Raw genomic sequence first — 17302 nt, 5'->3', positions numbered from 1 at the left:
GTTGCTGAAAATTAGGTTTCCTAGCTGCCCTTGCATCTAATCTAACTGGGCCATGTCACTAGTTCTTGCAAATGGACTTAGAGCAAAAGTGTGACTCTAAATGAGCACGTGGAAGTCTGCCTAATCAAATACACATGCATTGGACTCTAAGCTGATCAGACCAGACAACAGGCCTTTAGTATGCTAACCCACTGAGAACTTGTGATCTATTTGTTATAGCATTTTGCATCTTAATTACTATGGCTTAGCTACTATAGCCCACTAGAATTGGAAGCTCATGAAGGCAAGGACTTCTGAATATATTTTTTTTTATTGTGCCTATCTTCAGTGTCCAGAACAGAGTTTGGCAAAAAATACATACTTAATAAGTATTTGTTGAGTGAATGAATGAATTGCCTTTTCCACAACCAATCATGAAAATTAGTGAATGGTTGGTAAGGAAGGAACAATAAAGGATTTCTTGTTGTTATTGTTAAGAAGTAGAAACTGTGAGTTTCTAGAAAATCATTGGCTGCAAGACTTTGGTGAAACTAAAGAGAGTTCTGGGGAGAAACCAAGATGGCGGCATAGGTTAACACTGGAGATTGCTGCCCTCGAACAACCACTTCAGAGATATAACTAAAGGACAGAACGGACATCATCCAGAACCACAGGAAGGCTGGCTGAGTGGAAATTCTACAACTAGGAGGAAAGAGAATATCATACCCAGACTCAGAGGAGGCGCAGTGCTGAAGTGAAATACTCAGGTGTTGAGTGCACGCACGGAGCCGGCTGGCGGCGGAGGGCGCGGTTGTTGTTTTCAATCGGGAGGGAGTTTCAGACTCTGAGCTCCAGATCCGGGTGAGTCTCTGGGGACCAAGACTCAAACGGGAGAAGCGAGACTGTCTGGCTTCGGTCGGAACTCGAAGGCAGCTTTCTCTCCGAGGTTTGCAGCGGTTGCTGGGACTCTGAGAGGCAGAGCCCCTGGGGAAGGAACTGAGAGCAGCCATAACTGCTTGCTCCGCCTGCCCTGTAGATCCCCAGGGACCCGCCCCGCCCAAGCCCTGCACAGAACCATTTGCCGGATAGCCTCAGGCAAAGGCTAGATTAGCACCGCCCGAGAGATCCAGCACAGAAGCCCTCCCACTGCAGACACAGCGGACTCTCATAGCCAGTTAGCCTGGAGGTCAAATCACCCCCGGTATTGCCGACATCAATCAAGGCTTAAAGGCAACAAGACTGCGCACAAAGACCAGTAGGGGGTGTACCAAGAAAGCATAAAAAATGCGGAGACAAAGAAACAGGACAAAACTGTCAATGGAGGATATTGAGTTCAGAACCACACTTTTAAGGTCTCTTAAGAACTGTCTAGAAGCTGCCGATAAACTTAGTAAGGCCCTCGAAAAGACTGGTGAGACCGCCGATAAATGTAGTGAGATACTCAAGAAATCTAATGAGACCCTCGATGTTGTGATAAAGAACCAACTAGAAATTAAGCATACACTGACTGAAATAAAGAATATTATACAGACACCCAACAGCAGACCAGAGGAGCGCAAGAATCAAGTCAAAGATTCGAAATGCGAACAAGCAAAAAACACCCAACTGGAAAAGCAAAATGAAAAAAGAATCCGAAAATGCGAGGATAGTGTAAGGAGCCTCTGGGACAGCTTCAAGCGCACCAACATCAGAATTATAGGGGTGCCAGAAGATGAGAGAGAGCAAGATATTGAAAACCTATTTAAAGAAATAATGACAGAAAACTTCCCCCACCTGGTGAAAGAAATAGACCTACAGGTCCAGGAAGCGCAGAGAACCCCAAACAAAAGGAATCCAAAGAGGACCACACCAAGACACATCATCATTAAAATGCCAAGAGCAAAAGACAAAGAGAGAATCTTAAAAGCAGCAAGAGAAAGAAACCCAGTTACCTACAAGGGAATACCCATACGACTGTCAGCTGATTTCTCAACAGAAACTTAGCAGGCCAGAAGGGAATGGCAAGAAATATTCAAAGTGATGAATAGCAAGAACCTACAACCAAGATTACTTTATCCAGCAAAGCTATCATTCAGAATTGAAGGTCAGATAAAGGGCTTCACAGATAAGGAAAAGCTAAAGGAGTTCATCACCACCAAACCAGTATTATATGAAATGCTGAAAGGTATCCTTTAAGAAGAGGAAGAAGAAGAAAAAGGTAAAGATACAAATTATGAACAACAAATATGCATCTATCAACAAGTGAATCTAAGAATCAAGTGAATAAATAATCTGGTGATCATAATATAATCAGGGACATAGAAAGGGAATGGACTGACTATTCTTGGGGGGGAAAGGGGTGTGGGAGATGCGGGAAGAGACTGGACAAAAATCGTGCACCTATGGAAGAGGACAGTGGGTGGGGAGTGAGGGCGGAGGGTGGGGGGGGAGCTGGGAGGAGGGGAGTTATGGGGGGGGAAAAAAGAGGAACAAATGTAATAATCTGGACAATAAAGATTTAATTAAAAAAAAAAAAGAAACTAAAGAGAGTTCCCTTGAATTTTGTTCTTCCCTGTTTTTACCTTTTTCTTTTCTTCTACCTCTTCCCAAGTCTGATTCCCCTCGAATCCATCTTCACTCTTCCTTTCTACTTTTCCCCCTCCTTTTTCCTTCCTGGATTTTCTTTTTCTTCCTATTTAATCCAACAAGAATTCACTGCTCATTAATTTGAGCCACTGTAAGTACTCCATCAAGATATCTATTCTGCGGAAACCGGTTTGGCTCAGTGGATAGAGCGTCGGCCTGCGGACTGAAAGATCCCAGGTTCGATTCCGGTCAAGGGCATGTACCAGGGTTGCGGTCACATCCCCAGTAGGAGATGTGCAGGAGGCAGCTGATCGATGTTTCTCTCTCATCGATGTTTCTAACTCTCTATCTCTCTCCCTTCCTCTCTGTAAAAAATCAATAAAAATATATTATTAAAAAAATATATCTATTTCTAAGTCACTTAAAATATAGTAGTGGGAGATAACATGAGTTTAAAAAAAAAAGAAGAAAGAAATATTGAATCCTTGGAATCTTACCACACCCCTTCTACTTTTTAGCTCAACTTCATTTCTACTTGAGATATAGAAAAGAAGTAATGGTAGTCCAGGTGATTCAGACTTAAAACGGACAATATATTTTTCAAAAACCTATGCTTGAACACATCTGGAAGGTTTAACAAAAGTGAAAAACTACCAAAGGTAGACAGAACAGGGAGGAGATGCTGAAATTCTTGTGCCCGAGGTCCCTGGGCTTTGGACAACTCGAGTCAAGAGTAAGTATCACCTCACACCCATGAGGATAGCTATTATCAAAAATTAAAAAAAACAGCACAGGAAATAACAAGTTTTGGCAAGGATGTGGAGAAATCAGAACCCTGCGCATTGCTAGTAGAAACATAAAATGGTGCAGCCACTATGGGAAACACTGTGGCTGTTCCTCACAAAATTAAACAGAATTGCCCTAGCTGGTTTGGCTCAGTGGATAGAGCATCAGCCTGTGGACTGAAGGGTCCCAGGTTCAATTCTGGTCAAGGGCACATAACCTCAGTGTGTGGAAGGCAACCAATCACATCAATACTTCTGTCTCTGTCTCTCCCCCTCCCCTTCTACTCTCTCTAGAAATCAATGGAAAAATATCCTCAGGTGAAGATTAATAAAAAAAAAAAAAAAAAAAAAAAGAGCCCTAGCGAGTCTGGCTCAGTGTACAGAGCCGGCCTGCAAACTAAAGGATCCCCAGTTTGATTCTGGTCAAGGGCACAAGCCTGAGGGCCTGCTAGAGGCAGCCTATCAATGATTCTCTCTCAGCATTGATGTTTCTATCTCTCCCTCTCCCTTCTCTCTGAAATCAATAAAAATATTTTTTTAAAAAATTAAACAGCCGAAACCGGTTTGGCTCAGTGGATAGAAGAGCGTTGGCTTGTGGACTGAAAGGTCCCAGGTTCGATTCCGGTCAAGGGCATGTACCTGGGCTGCGGGCACATCCCCAGTGGGAGATGTGCCGGAGGCAGCTGATGGATGTTTCTCTCTCATCGATGTTTCTAACTCTCTATCTCCCTTCCTCTCTGTGAAAAATCAATAAAATATATTTTTTAAAAAAAATTAAACAGAATTAACATATGACCCAGCAATCCCACTTCTGGGTGTACACCCAAAAGAATTGAAAGGAAGGATTCAGACAGATATTGTACACGCATGTTCATAGGAGCCTTTTTCACAATAGCCAAAAGGTAGAAGAAATCCAAGTGTCCATCAACAAATGAATGGATTAAAAAACATGGTATATCCATATGTTTACAGTTGTTTGTATGGAAAAATAATATAATAATAGTACAAAAACTCTGAGTTTCCTATACTCACAACTGTAGACCTACTTTTGCCCTCTCTGCAGAGAGTACTGTACCCACTACTGCACATCACAAGTTCTTGTTAGGTGTGCATGGAATGTTTATGACAATACTAGACAATACAGCAAGTCTCGGCAAATTTTGAGTGATATAAATCATACAGAGTACATTCTCAGACAATGATGCAATTAAGCTAGAAAATAAGAAAAAAGGTAGTTTTCAACCAGGTAGGGAAGTAGTTGTTTCTTGCTAATTTTTTCTGGGTTGTACAAAGTGATACTTTTAAGGTGGACAATATGATCATTTAATATATGTATACACTGTGAAATGATTACCACAACCAAGTTAATATATCCATCAAATTACATAGTTACCTCTTTCGGGGCCTGGGGTGGGGTGAAACCACTTAAAATCTACTCTCTTAACAATTTCAAGTGTACAATACAGTACTGTTAACTATAGTCACCATGTCATATAGTGGATCCCCAGAACTTGTCACCTTATAAATGAAAGTTGTGCCCTTTATCAACATCTTCCCATTCCCCCTACCTCTCATCCCCTGGCAGCCAAAGTTCTACTTTCTGCTCGATTCGGCAGCACATATACTAAAATTGGAACGATACAGAGAAGATTAGCATGGCCCCTGCGCAAGGATGACACGCAAAGTTCTACTTTCTGGTTCTAAATGTTTGACTATTTTCAGATCCCACATATATAAGTGAGACCACACAGTATTTGTCTTTCTGGGTCTGGCTTATTTCATGCAGCATAATGTCCCCCAAGCTCATCCATGTTGTTTTTGGTTTTCAGTTCTTTCTTATGATTCACCCCCTTCCATCTCCCTCCCAGTCAGATAGCTTCCCTGTGTGAGCTTGCACAGGCACCTCTGTGGGGCTGCCTTTGCCTCGGGCGCTCTGACCTTTTGCTGGCTCCACTTTGCTGAGTGTGCATCTCTGCAGGCAGTCCTCACACTGATCATGACAGGAAGCTAGGCTTCCTGGGGTCCTGAATCAGCAGAGCAGGAAGGAAATAAAGGCCACAGAGCTGTTGAAGAGGAAGGAGCCAACTTGAAGGCAGAATCCATACCTCTAAAGATAGGTCTAGAGAAGAATAACATATGTGGTGCCTGGAGTCCCATTGTCTGTGAAGCACAAACGCTGCCCCGAGGCCCAGCTACTTCCTATAATCAGAAAACCCTGGGAAGTCCCCCCACCTTCTACTCTAGTTTCCCCATCTGTAAAATGGGAATGATAAAAGAGCCTTTCCGTTGGTTGCTGTGAGGATTACAGGCATCTCAAACCATGGCTTGGATAGAGTATGCCTGCAATGAGGTTAGCTCTTACTACTTTCAAAGGCTTTGGTTAACACTCATTTATTTTTCTTCCTGCCTTTCATCTCCCATATTCCAGTTAATAACTCATATCAAACAAGCAAACAAAACAAACCAGAAACACAAGCATTTGCAATTGAACCAAGATTTCTTCTGCAGGAAAACGGCACTCAGAACAATGTGTCTGAACAGAGTTTTTCATCCTAGATTCTATTGCAACTGGAAGTAGCATTCAGGGCCCACAAGCCCAACTCCCATATTTCTGGGAAGTTGTAAGCTGAGTGGAGCTTTGCATTCAGTAGAGACAGCAAGAGGCATGCAGTTCGGTGATGAATCCTCACATGGAAGCCTGCTCTCTGGAGGTGTTGGATGTGCTGGGAAAAGCCCAGACTCAAAGATGAGTGACTTGGCCCCGCCGGCGTGGCTCAGTGGTTGAGCATTGACCTATGGACCAGGAGGTCACGGTTCGATTCCCGGTCGGGGCACGTGCCAGGGTTGCAGGTTCAATCCTCAGTGTGGGGAGTGCAGGAGGCAGCCAATCAGTGATTCTCTCTCATCACTGATGTTTCTATCTCTCCCTCTCCCTTCCTCTCTGAAATCAATAAAAATATATTGGGGGGTGGGGGGGGAGGTGAGTGACTTGGCCTCGGCTTACCATGAGATCTTGGGCTAATTATTTCATTTCCTTGGGTCTTCCTGCCCAACAAATTGGGGTGTTGGACTAAATGGTCTTTAAATTCCCTCCATTTAGTGATTAAGGATTTTGCTCTTCTAATATCACCAAAAAAAAAAAAAAAAAAAATGGAGTCATGAGGATTTTGGCTAAGAACCAGGTAGGAAAAAAAAAAAAGGCCCCTGCGGTCTTTCTAAAAAACAAAGTATGTCTTAATTATAAGTCAAATTTCAGTTTAAGGGAAAAAACAACCCTTAGGCATTTTCTGTTCTATTTAGCTTAACTTGAATCTTTCTCTTCCCTAGAAAGGTCCGGGAAGGTTTTCCACACACTTTCTACCTACAGGCCAGTTACATACATAAGAGCGCTCCCTGAAGCCATTTGCCATTTTTACCTAAAGTCCCTGCAGGGAACGAAACCTCCCTGTTTAAGTGACCCGAGTGCATCTCTCTGCCATTTCTGATGCCATAGGGTTAATCCAGTCTGAGGAGAGTGACAAAGTGCAAAGGCTTTTTTTTTCTTTCATGGATTCCACATTCATAACCAAGTACTTGGCAGCCTGCCCTCTCACATGTTACGACACAGAAATGTGTTGCCTTCAATGTGTTTTTAATAGGCCGAGCAGTTTGTTTGATCGCTTGGGTCTAGACTCAGAGACATCAGAACTTTCCCACTGCCTGGTCACTGCTTCGGTTAGCATCTTGGTTCCCCTCGTTCTTTCCAAAGAACAGTTTGGGGACACGGGGTAATGATTTCCTGAGATCAGCTACAAGCCCTCTATCTCGATCTCGCAGCCTAAACTCATCAAAGGGATGTGCATCCAGATTTGCAAACTGTTTTTGCAAAACCTGCAAAAACTCACCAGCGTTAGATTTTGAAATTATTTGGCACAGGGTCTACAATCGTGAAATTCTCATGAGTGGGGTGGAGCCAATTTCTATAAACAAAGCAAACTCTAATCTCTGCAGCCCTCTGTAGAAATATTTATACCCAGAGAGAAAGGTCTCTTCCAGTTGTAGGATGCGATAATGTAAACATTTTACCAGAGATGAAGTGCTTGTGAACAAACTTGCCCATCCCCTCCGAAACTTCAAGTGCATAATTTTACCTAAACACATCTTTTCACTCCAAAGGCTTGGCTGAAAGGAAAATATCCCTTATGATTGTCCTCACAAGAAAAGGTTTTCCTATAAAGGGCCTAAAAAAATAAATCTATTGACTCCAAAGCCTTATGACCAGCTTTACAGTATTCAGCAGGTCTCCTCAGAGCCACAACAGTGGCCCTCCAATCATATCAGCCATTATGTCCCAGAAGACAGCAGCAAGGCCATGGGTTGATATGTCAGGAGTTACTAAAATCCCTCCTTGCACACAGTTGGGTTTCTTTTCAGTGTAGCCTTTTTTTTTTTTTTTTTTTTTCTGGCCATCTTACCCCGTGTTCACTCACCTGATCTAGTTACAGAAAGGCTTTATTTGAAGTCAAGAGAGTCTCCAACACTACAAATGACAATTGCAAGTGGATGATGGATGGATCCTTACATCAGATAAAGCTGTCCCTCCCAGAACTCTCCTTACCGATAAGTAAGAGGCCACAGCCCCAGGGACAGAAGAGCCAGCCTCAGGCCGGCTGGAGCTGCTGAACTTGACCATCCTGTTATTCCTGATCTCTCCCTAGCTTGGCCCCTCTCACCCCTTCCTTCCCTGCCTCTTGTCTTCCTTCTCTTCCCTTTCTCCCTGTTCAGTTGGAGTCTTACTCACTTACACCACAGCTCTTAAACTGAGATCTTAACTGTATTTCATCCTACTTTCTAAGAGCATTCTCAGGGTTGTGTCTCCACTTCCATGTGCTAGGCCATCCATCCCCAAACCTAATATTCTCTATGCCACCAGGCAGACCCAGTATTGCCACTTACATCATAATTACAAGGTTTTCCTTATTGATTATTTTCCTCTTGCTTTGGCATATAGGCTTGTGATACACCCAAATATCCATTCTCTTCCCTCCTTGATTTTTTGATGGAATGAGGCTGCCCAGACTGCAATTTATAGTTTCTCTTGCAGCCAGAAGTTGTCCTGGAGCAAAGAGATGTAACCAGAACTGTTGGGTGCAGTGTCCAGAAAATGTCCTTAAAGGTGGTACCCTTCTTGGCTCCTTCCTAGTTCCTACTGACAAGAAAGATGCCGATGTGCTGTCCGGAGCTTGAGTGGCCAGCTTGGATCATGAGGCTGCAATTACATTTTAAGCCACTATTATTTTTGAAATATATGTAACCAAACATACATCCTAATATATAGAATTTATAAAGTCATATAAATCAAATTTACCTAGACCTTTGCAAAAGGATGGGCCTTGTAGAGAGAATGGATATAAAGGTAAGAGATCCTAATGACTCAAAATCCTTTTGACCTGTTTTCACCTGTTGACTAGACTGCCTGGGTGCCACAAATGGCATCCAGTAATAGCTTTACTATCCAGAGGCAGAAGGTAGTTGAACGTTTTATAACATTTCTGGCATAGTTGCAGACTTACAACAGATTACAGGAATAGTACAAAGAGGTCCTATGCTGCCTTCACCCACATTCCCCAAATGCTAACATGTTACCACATTTGCTTTATCATTTTCTGTATATCAGAGCTTTTCCCTGAGACATTTGAGAATAAGTTGCTGACACATCTCCCCTTTACCGATAAACACTTTTAAGGGTGTGTGTCCTAAAAACCAGGGCTCATTTGGCAACATAACCACAGTGAGATTATCTAAATCAGAAGATGTAACCTTCATACAATACTGTATTAGCTAACCTACACGGCGCTTTCAGGTTTTGCCAGTTGTTCCCAATGAGGTCTTTTATAACAAAAGGAACCCCCAGATCACGTGGTGCACTGTTGTCGTTCATGTCTTCCTAGTCCTCTTCCATCTGGAAAAAGTTTCTGTCTTGCCCTGTCTTTCATAAGGAGGAGTCAGTTATTTTGTAAAATGTCCCTCACAGTCTGGGTACATCTGATGCTTTTCTCATGATTAGATTCAGTTTGTGCATTTGTTCTTAGTACATCATATCAGAAGGCATATGGTGGCCATTTGTCCCATTACTGGTGATGTTAACTTTTTTCTAAGCCGTTTCTTTTTTTTATTATTGACTTTAAAGAGAGAGAGTAAAGGAGAGAAAGAGAAAGAGAGAGAGAGAGAGAGAGAGAGAGAGAGAGAGAGAGAGAGATTTGTTGTTCCACTTATTTGTGCACTCATTGGTTGATTCTTGTATGTGCCCTGACCAGGAATGGAACCCACAACCGTGGCATATCAGGACAGTGCTCTAACCAACTGAGCTACTGGCCAGGGCTGGTGATGTTAACTTTGACCATTGGTCAGAATGGTGTCTGCCAGGTTTCTTCACTCAAAGTTATTATTTGCTCTTTGCACAATTAATAAGTATTTTGTGGAAAGAGATTTTGAGACTGTGTATTATGCTCTTTTTTTTTAATTAAATCTTTATTGTTCAGATTATTACATTTGTTCCTCTTTTTTCCCCCCATAACTCCCCTCCTCCCAGTTCCCGCCCCACCCTCCGCCCTCACTCCCCACTCACTGTCCTCTTCCATAGGTGCACGATTTTTGTCCAGTCTCTTTCCACATCTCCCACACCCCTTTCCCCCCCCAAGAATAGTCAGTCCATTCCCTTTCTATGTCCCTGATTCTATTATGATCACCCGATTATTTATCCACTTGATTCTTAGATTCACTTGTTGTTGTTTATTTGTTTTTTTTGTTTTGTTTTGTTTTTAAATATATTTTATTGATTTTTTACAGAGAGGAAGGGAGAGAGATAGAGAGTTAGAAACATCAATGAGAGAGAAACATTGACCAGCTGCCTCCTGCACATCTCCCACTGGGGATGTGCCCGCAACCAAGGTACATGCCCTTGACCGGAATCGAACCTGGGACCTTTCAGTCCGCAGGCCGACGCTCTATCCACTGAGCCAAACCAGTTTCGGCAGATTCACTTGTTGATAGATGCATATTTGTTGTTCATAATTTGTATCTTTACCTTTTTCTTCTTCTTCCTCTTCTTAAAGAATACCTTTCAGCATTTCATATAATACTGTGGTTTGGTGGTGATGAACTCCTTTAGCTTTTCCTTATCTGTGAAGCTCTTTATCTGACCTTCAATTCTGAATGATAGCTTTGCTGGATAAAGTAATCTTGGTTGTAGGTTCTTGCTATTCATCACTTTGAATATTTCTTGCCATTCCCTTCTGGCCTGCAAAGTTTCTGTTGAGAAATCAGCTGACAGTCGTATGGGTATTCCCTTGTAGGTAACTGAGTTTCTTTCTCTTGCTGTTTTTAAGATTCTCTCTTTGTCTTTTGCTCTTGGCATTTTAATGATGATGCGTCTTGGTGTGGTCCTCTTTGGACTCCTTTTGTTTGGGGTTCTCTGCGCTTCCTGGACCTGTAAGTCTATTTCTTTCACCAGGTGGGGGAAGTTTTCTGTCATTATTTCTTCAAATAGGTTTTCAATATCTTGCTCTCTCTCATCTTCTGGCACCCCTATAATTCTGATGTTGGTACGCTTGAAGCTGTCCCAGAGGCTCCTTACACTATCTTCGTATTTTCGGATTCTTTTTTCATTTTGCTTTTCCAGTTGGGTGTTTTTTGCTTGTTCGCATTTCGAATCTTTGACTTGATTCTTGCGCTCCTCTGGTCTGCTGTTGGGTGTCTGTATAATATTCTTTATTTCAGTCAGTGTATGCTTAATTTCTAGTTGGTTCTTTATCACAACATCGAGGGTCTCATTAGATTTCTTGAGGATCTCACTACATTTATCGGCGGTCTTACCAGTCTTTTCGAGGGCCTTACTAAGTTTATCAGCAGCTTCTAGACAGTTCTTGAGAGACCTTAAAAGTGTAGTTTTGAGCTCTATATCTTCCATTTCTGACATTTGCGTCCTGTTTCTTTGTCTCCGCATTTTTTTATCTTTTCTTGGTGCACCCCCTAGTGGTCTTTGTGCACAGTCTTGTAGTTAAGCCTTGATTGTTGTCGGTAATACCAGGGGTGATTTGACCTCCAGGCTAACTGGCTATGAGAGTCAGCTGTGTCTGCAGTGGGAGAGCTTCTGTGCTGGATCTCTAAGGCGGTGCTAATCTAGCCTTTGCCTGAGGCTATCCGGCAAATGGTTCTGTGCAGGGCTTGGGCGGGGCAGGTTCCCAGGGATCAACAGGGCGGGCGGAGCGAGCAGTTATGGCTGCTCTCAGTTCCTTCCCTAGGGGCTCTGCCTCTCAGAGTCCCAGCAATGGCTGCAAACCTCGGAGAGAAAGCTGCCTTCGAGTTCTGACCGAAGCCAGACAGTCCCACTTCTCCCGTTTGAGTCTGGGTCCCCAGAGACTCACCCAGATCTGGAGCTCAGAGTCTGAAACTCCCTCCTGATTGAAAACAACAACCTCGCCCTCCGCCGCCAGCCCCCTCCGAGTGCGCACTCCGCACCTGAGTATTTCACTTCAGCACTGCGCCTCCTCTGAGTCTGGGTATGATATTCTCTTTCCTCCTAGTTGTAGAATTTCCACTCAGCCAGCCTTCCTGTGGTTCTGGATGATGTCCGTTCTGTCTTTAGTTGTTCTTTTTTGAAGTGGTTGTTCGAGGCAGCAATCTCCGGCATTAACCTATGCCGCCATCTTGGTTTCTACTGTGTATTATGCTCTTAATCCTTCAGCTTTCACTCACCAATTTTCGCATCTATTGATGGTTATTGCATGAATGAATTACTACTATGATGGTTGCACAATAGTGATATTATAACACTTTCTCTTTTATGTTCTTTTCCAAAGAGGGCTGAAATTTATTATTTTTATTTACTTACTTTTTTTAAAGAATAGTTTATTGATTTTTTAGACAGAGAGGAATGGAGAGTGGGAGAAGCATCTATGTGATTTGCTGCCCCTACCAGGGATGGAGCCCTGGACCCAGGCATGTGTCCTTGACTGGGAATTGAACCAGTAACCATCCTGGTACATGCTATGACACCCAACCAACTGAGCCATACCAGGCAGGGGTATTTATTTATGTTTAAACCACTTTATTGACATATGAGGACTGAAATTTAGAACATGAAAGCAAAAACCCAGGCATGTGGGGTTGTCTCCATGAACACTGTAAATAAAAATAATCGCCCTAAGCCGGTTTGGCTCAGTGGATAGAGCGTCTCCCTTTCCCTCCTTCTCTCTAAATCAACTAAAAAGCCCCACACAGTTTAATGAGCTATAATTTACATACCATAAAATTCACCCATTTTAAGTACAATTTAATGGTCTTCAGTACACTTACAGAGTTGTGCAACCATCACCATCATCTAATTTTAGAATATTTCATCACTTCAAAAAGAAACCTTGTACCCACAAAAGTCACTTCCCATCCTTCCCCCAGGCCCCGGCAACCACTAAACTACCCTCTGTCTCTATAGATTTGCCTCTTATAGACATTCCATACAAACAGAATATAGTATGTGGTCTTTCTTTTGTGACTGACTTCTTTCAACTTAGCCTGATGTTTCTGAGGTTCATCCACAGCAGTACTTCTGTCATTTTTATTAATGATTAATATTACATATATGGATAGAACACACTTTATGTATCCATTCACCAGCTGATGGGCAGTTGTGTTGTTTCCACTTTTTGGCTGTGATGAGCAATGCTGCTGTGAACATTCTGTGCAAATCTTCGCATGGACACACATTTTCATTTCTCTAGGAGTGGAATTGCTGAGTCATATGGGAACATTTTGAGAAATTGCCAAACTGTTTTCCACAGTGATTGCACCATTTTACATTCCCGACAGCAGTGAATGAAGGTTGCACTTTCTCTACAGCCTTATCAGTACTTGTTATTCTTTTTTATTCTAGCCATCCTAGTGGGTATAAAGAGGTAACTCATTTTGGTGTTAATTTGCATTTCCCTAATGACTGAGTGATGTTGAACATCTTTTTATGTGCTTATTGGCATTTGTATGTCTTCTTTGAGAAATGTTTATTCAAATTCTTTGCCCATTTTCCATTAGATTATATGTCATTATTATTAAGTTTTAAAATTTCTTTCTTTATATATACTGGATGCAAGTCCCTTATCCGTTATGTAATATGCTAATTTCTTCCCAATCTGTGGGTTGTCTTTTTTACTTTCTTTATGATGTAATATGAAGTATAAAAGTTTTAAATTTTAATAAAGTCCCATTTATAAATGCTTCCTTCTATTATTCATGCTTGTGGTGTCGTATCTAAGAAATCACTGCCTCACCCAAGATCTTAAAGATTTACTCCTATGTTTTCTTCTAAGAGTTTTATAATTTTTAGCTCTCATATTTAGCTCTGTAATCCATTTTCAGTTAATTTTTGTATATGGTGTAAGATAAGGGTTTAGCATAATTCTTTTACATGTAGATATTCCGTTGTCCCAGCACCATTTGTTGAAAAGACATGTCTTAGCACCTGAATTTTGCAATGGTTCTGAAAGTTAGATCCAGGAAAAGGGTCTGATAATTAGAACTTGTTTATTTTCAGATGTGATGTGACTGCATTAGGTTTTCAACATATGTAAGGGGCTGGGGAGGACAGTAACATTCAGACTATCACAAAGGGGCTCTCCCAAAAGTTATTTTCTCTTTGGGGAAGAATGTCATTAATGGCCACACTGTGGTGTTTAAGTCAATAAAACCATCCGCCCATATCAGTCTGCTCAGTGTCACATTCAAGGAGAAGCCTAACTATGTGGGCAAGTTCAACTATTCATTCTGCAAAGTTCTTCTCACCATTTCTCTGAGGGCATTTCTGGGGTTTGTACTGAACCAATATTTCTGATTGTTTGCTAGAGGATGTAAGATTATATCCAAGCTGTATACTGATTGTCAGTCCTTCCGTATACCGCCAGCCCCTAACCACAAACACCCAGCTGTTTCTGCATGTAAGAGATACTAAGTCTACTAAAATCCCGAATACAGTTCAATCTTTTTTTCTTTTGATAATTTAGAAACAGCGTCTAGAGCAGTGGTTCTCAACCTTGGCTGCACATTAGAATCACTTGGGAATCTTTTTAAAATCCTGATTTCTGGGCCTCATCCTCTGGAAAGTCTGTTTCTTTGTTATGGGGTGAGGCCACAACATTAGTAACAAAGAAATAGAATCTCCGGAGGATGAGGCCCAGAAATCAGGATTTTAAAAAGATTCCCAGGTGATTCTAATGTGCAGCCAAGGTTGAGAACCACTGATCTAGCGTATTCTTTGATATAGTAGAAAGAGGATTCTTTTCTTGCAAAGCAATCCCTGGTCCTTAAACCCCCTTCTCTAATAAGACCCTTCCCCCAACCATCAGCGTTCCTTAGAGAAATGTTCAAGCCTTTCTGCCTCTTTCTCCCTCTCTGTGTCTTGCAAATTTCACAAGCCTCTGGTGTCAAAAGGATGTTTACAGCCTCTCTCTTCTACCCCTTTGCCGCTGCTTCTGCAGAGCATCTGGTGGCTCCAGGAACTCAATACTTTGAGGTTTTCCCAGGGAGATGGGAAGACTGAGCTCTGGTTTCAAAGATGGGGGAGAGGGGTTTCACTTGGAATTGCATCTGGTTTCTCCTAGAGAATGTCAAATCAAACATCTTTCCTTGATGGGGACTTAATTTCTTCCAAAACCCTCTCCTGTCTGGACTACATAAGAAGTTTGTAGTTCTTCTATTAATGCCGCCTTGACGGTTTCCCTAAACCAGTGGTTCTCAAACTTCCTAATGCCGCCACCCTTTCATACAGCTCCTCATGTTGTGGTGACCCCCAACCATAAAATTATTTTCGTTGCTACTTCGTAACTGTAATTTTGCTACTGTGATGAATCGTAATGTAAATATCTGATATGCAGGATTATTTTCACTGTTACAAATTGAACATAATTAAAGCATAGTGATTAACCACAAAAGCAATATATAATTATATATGTGTTTTCCGATGGTCTTAGGCAACCCCTGTGAAAGGGTCGTTCGACCCCCAAGGGGATCGCGACCCACAGGTTGAGAACCGCTGCCCTAAACTACCCCGTTAAGTCCTTGCTACGTGAGTAAGCACATTTTCCTGGCCCACAGTTGCATGACAAAGCACCCTACTTCGGCTGACAATGATTGCTGGCAGGCCCAACTGGCTAGGAAGTGTCTCCCTCCTGAACAAAGGTCCAGCGCCTTGGGGGTGAGGGCAAGATAAAAGTTCACTTCACCAGCCTCATTGCAATCACCATTATTCAAGCCTCTGAGCCCTTCCCCCCAGGCTGGGAGAGCCCAAGGAAGCGATGTTTGCAAATTCCTTCAAAATTGAGTCAGCAAATGTCTGACCTAAATAGTAAATCCCGAATAAATAGAACTTCAAAAAAAAATCAATAACTGCAACAACAAATCTCTATTTCCAGGCTATATTTTATTATCTAGGTTAGGCCAGACAACCAATTTACTGTGCAGACTTTATTGTGTTGCTTCTGGAATAGATACTCACTCTAACATTCTCATTTTCAGGTTGTCAATGTCCAATCAAGATCAGAACTCCTGTCTCAAAAGCCCATGACTGCCCTTGGAGAACTTTCGTAAAACTGAGCAAAATACATCCTAACAGAAATATTTAGACACAGGGCCACTGGGCTATTTGGACTAAAGAAAGTAATATAAAACTATATATAAAAACCCTGTTTTTCAAGGCCATGAAAAATTTCCATTTGGCGATCTTTGTACCTTATGACACTTGATCAATGCTATGCATCAGGTGTCTATCACCAGCCCTATCCCTGGATTTAGATGATGATCAATAAACATTCAATTGACTATTTTTAAAAAAGACCATTGGAGGGAAATTACCATGCCAGAGCAAGCAAAATTGTAATTCACTGACACTCTATCCACTGGGCCAAACCAGCTAGGGCTCAATGATTCTCTTTCATCATTAATATTTCTGTCTCTCTCCTCCTCTCCCATCCTCTCTAAAATCGATATTTTTTAAAAGCTGGTGAGGAAATTAAAAGACGTCACAAAAAGTCAAACATTTAACTTACTGAGTTTATGGCTTACACTAGAGGCCTGGTGCATGAAATACATGCACGGGTGGGGTCCCTCTCGGCCTCCTTAAGGCTGGAATGTGGGCATACAGTCTGGTCCTGGCCAACAGGACCTACAGGAAAGCTTTTCCCCTGACACAGAGACTCATGGGAGGAAATGCCTTTCTTGGCTTGATGTGTGCATGTCTGCAATGCCTGGAACTGCTCAACTATCTGTGTTCTGACCACAAGGAAGGGATGCTGCTGACATGTTGAGCATGGCCAAATGGAATGTTGGAGAGTTGGAAAGCACCTTGTCCTCAAGATCACAGTTGAGTCACTGTGAGTGGGGAGCAGGATATGCCACCTCAAAATGTGCCACTTTGGCATGTGGGTTATTTTGAGCTGAAGGCAGGAGACTCAAGAAAAACTTCTATCTCTTCCTTAACTACCAAAAAAAGGATTTAGAGGCCTGGGCCAGGTAGCTCAGTTGGTTAGACCATTGTCCTGATATGCCAAGGTTGTGTGTTTGATTCCCTGGCAGGGCACACACCTAGGTTGCAGGTTTAATTCCAGTTGGGGCACTTACAGGAAGCAAATGATCAATGTTTTTCTCTCACATCGATATTTCTCTCTCTCTCTCTCTCCCTCCCTTTCCTCTCTCTTTAAAAAAGAAATAAAAACATATCCTTGGGTGAGGATTTTAAAAAAACTCAACCAGTGAATGCATAAATAAGTAGAAAAACAAATCAATGTTTCTCTCAAATCAAAAATTTTTTTAAAAATTTAAAGAATATAGCCGAAACCGGTTTGGCTCAGTGGATAGAGCGTCGGCCTGTGGACTGAAGGGTCCCGGGTTCGATTCCGGTCAAGGGCATGTGCCTGGGTTGCAGTAGGAGATGTGCAAGAGGCAGCTGATCG

The 17302-nt window shown here is 42.2% G+C and overlaps 1 non-coding gene across 1 annotated transcript; it reads left to right on the top strand.

The window, feature by feature from the left end:
- The first annotated feature begins 4929 nt into the window (after window positions 1-4929).
- On the top strand, window positions 4930-5039 carry LOC132219400 (U6 spliceosomal RNA). Its single transcript, XR_009449417.1, has one exon. It is a non-coding gene; the product is annotated as a U6 spliceosomal RNA (small nuclear RNA).
- Window positions 5040-17302: the final 12263 nt, after the last annotated feature.

This window comes from Myotis daubentonii, chromosome 16, assembly GCF_963259705.1.
Source record: "Myotis daubentonii chromosome 16, mMyoDau2.1, whole genome shotgun sequence".
Lineage (NCBI taxonomy): Eukaryota > Metazoa > Chordata > Mammalia > Chiroptera > Vespertilionidae > Myotis > Myotis daubentonii.
Note: the sequence above shows the minus strand (reverse complement) of the source record. Positions and strands in the feature narration are given on the sequence as shown.